The sequence below is a fragment of the Hipposideros armiger genome, unplaced genomic scaffold (genome assembly GCF_001890085.2).
Source record: "Hipposideros armiger isolate ML-2016 unplaced genomic scaffold, ASM189008v1 scaffold_182, whole genome shotgun sequence".
Taxonomy (NCBI): Eukaryota; Metazoa; Chordata; class Mammalia; order Chiroptera; family Hipposideridae; genus Hipposideros; species Hipposideros armiger.
The window spans coordinates 542,908-547,007 of NW_017731532.1; positions in this window are offsets into that span (position 1 = coordinate 542,908).

Sequence of the window (4,100 nt, forward strand, 5' to 3'; positions counted from 1 at the left end):
AAAGGAAGGCAAAGAAACAAGCATACAGCTAAAGAAAAAAGCATAAATGAGCTGAAGAGACTAGATAGAGGCACATACAAACATTTTATTTTTTAGAAGAAAACTGAAAAATAAGCACTGGCATAAAAATATATGCTACTAATATAAAAAAAAGCAAGCCTTGTCATCTATATCATGACATCTCAAGCAACATTACTAACATCATTAACACCAAGATTAACTGAATATCTAAGGTATAAAGTACAGTTAACATCTCTCTCCTTTTTTGTTGTATTTTTACCTAATTCATTTCTTATCATTAGCCTTTACATCTACTCATAATTACACTAGCATTTGCATTCAATATTGGCTTGAATACAGACTGTCTACATTTGAAACTCTTGCCTTGTGTGGCTGTTTGACTTTTATGTTCATAACTAAAGACAGTCATTTAAATCAAGGCTAAAATGGATTCCTAAACACTCAATCTGGCACCTCACTTTTTGTTGAAATCCTCCATATTCATCAAATATCCTTCCCTGACAGCTCATCACACAATTTTTAGATCATGTAATAGCCCTTGAATTGGATACAAGAATATCCTTTCTCCTCAAGCATTGCCAAGCATTTGAACACAATCCTGTTTGCAGAAGTTGTGGAAAGTTACACTTTGCCACAAGAAACAAGCACATTGGCAATGTTACAGTAAAAATTTAAAAAAATAAATAAAAATTATGTGAAAGATGAGTCACTTAGAAGAAATGCTTTTAAATATGAATTAAAATTGTAATCAAATGCCTTATCTTTCAGCCAAAGTAGTCAGTCATAGCATACAAATAATTCCTTTTTACTAAGATCTACTTTAATCAATATTCAAGAAGCAATGATGGAATAGAGCATGGTTCTGAGTCCCGAGACCTTTTTAATTTGCTATATTCCTTGTATCTGAGGCACACTGCAGCTTGATTAGGCTTTGGCGGCTGGGAAATCACTCCAGTCCTCTTCAATGGGGGAAGAGAAATATGGGTCCTTCTTGACTTCTGTGCTGTCACAGTGTGTCTGCTTATAGGGAGCTGGCAATTCTACCCTCAGGCCAAAATTAATAAAAGAGCATGTTTTGAGAGCAGCCAGAAAAAGTTGTTTGGAGGTAAAAAAATTTGCCTTAAATTCAGGCTCAGTCATTAACCAGCTATATGACTATGGGTAAGTTATTTAATAGAGTCTTGGTTTCATTTGTGGAATGGAAACAGTTCATGTGTTACAAAATTTTTATGGTGATTAAATAATATAAGGCAGTGACTTACTTTTTTTTGCTTACTGTAACGTATGGGAAGAAATATATTTTACATTAGAACCCAGCGCACACATATATGACTCTGCAAGTGTGCATGTGTATGTATGTAAAACCCAAATAAAAATTTCACATAATATTGATCCTTACTATTTGAGATACACTCTGATACTTTTCTATTACATACCATCCTATTCTTTCTGTTTTAAAAAATGCTAATTGTGACCCACTAAATTGATTTCACACGACATTAATAGGATGAAATTCACATTTTGGAAGTCACAGACCTAATTACCTGGCTTGACAAACATTAAATTCTTTCTTCTTTTCTTTCTTTAAACTCTTTAAATATTTTGTTCCAATGTCTTCTGATTTCCATGGCTTTTGATGAAAAGTCATGGTTTTGCAAATATTTGTTCTTCCATATGTAATGTGTGATTTTTCTCTAGACGTAGGGTCTTTAGCAGTTTGCCTATGATATGCCTAAGTGGTTTTCTTCATAGTCACCCTATTGGGCAGGTGTCATCACAAAGGCATGATTGATCATTAACTCAATCTCTAGTCCCTCTCCCCTTCTGGGAGGATGGAGGGTGGGTGGAAAGCTCCAAGCTTCTAGTCATGGCTTGGTCTTCTGGTGACCAGCTCCCCTTCTGAAGCTATCTAGGAGCCCACCAAGAGTCACCTTGTTAGAACAAAAGACACTCCTATCACCTAGGACATCCCAAGAGATTTAGGAGCTGTGTCAGGAACCAGAGTCAAAGACCAAATATTAGAACAAAAGATGCTCCTACTGTTCTTATCACTTAAGAAATTACAATGATTTTAGGAGCTTTGAGCCAGGAACTGGGTATAAAATAGATATTTATTTTTCCCTATTATTTCGCAGGCTTTATTTAATATCAAAGTCGACTTCAGAGAAAAGGATAAAGGAAGGCATTTCATATGTACATACATGTAAATTCATTAAGAAGACTTAAACATTCCAAATATATGTTTATCTAATAACAAGTTTCAAAATACATGAAGCCCAAACTGACAGACTGAAAGAGGAAACAAATACACAAATTCCTCTCTCAGTATTTCCTAGAATAAGTAGACAAAGTATCAGGAAGAATCCAGAGGACTTAAGAATATCAACTGTGTTTGGATATACCAAGAAGCAGATGCCAAGACAACATTCAACATGAAAGTGATTTTTCTGGGGAGGGAACAGGAGAAGGCAGATGCGTTCAAACCATGGCACGAGACTGAGAGGGAAGAAAAGAAGATTGGGTAGGAGAAGTCCCAGACTACAAAACAGTTCCAAGAAAGTTTCATCCAGGCCAATGGAAAGTCTTCATGCCTGTTGGAAGAATCTTGCATCTCAGGCAAGAAGGATGAGCCTTGATCATTTATGAGCTGAAAGCAGACTACTGGAAGCCTGGCCTTAGTATGAACATCATGGTTGACCCATAAAGACGGTCACTGAAGTTTTTATGCAAGAGGAGATTTCAGCGATACATTTTCATGGCCACCAGAGTCCACTTTTTGCATCACAGACTTACTTCTGGAAGAAGCTTTTCCATGGCCCCCATGGATCTCACTTCCTTAGGAAGATCTTAGAAAAGGGAAGTTAGTGGTATGAACTCAAGTCCCATTGCTGCGACTGGTACTCCTCTTGAACCTCTTCCATTATCCTGTCTAAATTTTCCTTTTCATTTATCAGTTTGGCAGACTTTGGTGGCTTACTTTGTTGTGTGAGCCAAACCTTAAAACCCAAGGCCTTGGCAATTACATCCTTCTTGGGCCTGGGTTGTTTCACACCTGGTTACAATAGTACAGGGAGTACAGGGAGGTGTCCAAGGGCGTCACTTGGTTTCCACACCTATTCCTCCCTTGCCCCAGTGTGGAGAAAGCAGCTGTCTCCTCTGCTGTCAGGATGGATCACCTCTTCTCACCTGCTGGTCCCCAGACATCAGAAGTCTATTATCTGTTTTTCCAAATGTCAAAAATATTTCATAACTTTTTTAAACTTAAAATTGAATCAAGCCTAATTTTTGAATGTGAAGGGATACATAGCTGCTATTAATTTTAATGGAGGAAAACTTTGGCTTAAATTATGGGATGTCTACTGTATTTAATCTGATAATCAAGTAGAAGTGAAATAATCGCCATCTTTCTACATTAGAAATATTTACTATTTTTTCTCGTATTTGTAGGGAACTATACAGGGGCTTAAAATTTTATTGGGAAACAGAACATACATGACGGAGCCTCAAAAAAAGAAAGAAGGTAAATAAAACTGCCACCTGAGATTTAAACCAGAAAAACCTGCGCATAATGGAGATTAGCCAAAGAACTGATAAGCCAAAGAACCACCTGGGATCAAAGACTAAACTAAGACCTGCAAGGCTAGAACCAGATGGTTCAGAAAAGGAAGTCAAATGATCTACATTTTACCCCTTTTGTGAAAAACCTATATGAAGAGAAGACAAATGGTTATCATGGAACCTAGAAAAGGAAGATGGAGGGATCACATCTGTTGGACAGGCCTTTCACATCACTGGAGAAAGCCCTACCCAGCTGCTACTAATGTCCAGTTCCTTCTTTGTTCCTATGGTGGGGATGGGGTTAGATTGTTGTCTGACCTCCTATCTTTGGGCCCTTATGTTCGATTAGTTACTTACCCTAGTGCTGTGAAAATACCCACACCAGAGGTCAAGGGTTAAAGAGGCATACCATAATTAATCATATATTCATTCTGTAAGCACAACCTATATTTGACAATGAGTAAATCTAGTTTGAGAGATGTAATGATGGAATTGTAAAAGCAGGGTTTAAGAAGGTTTTT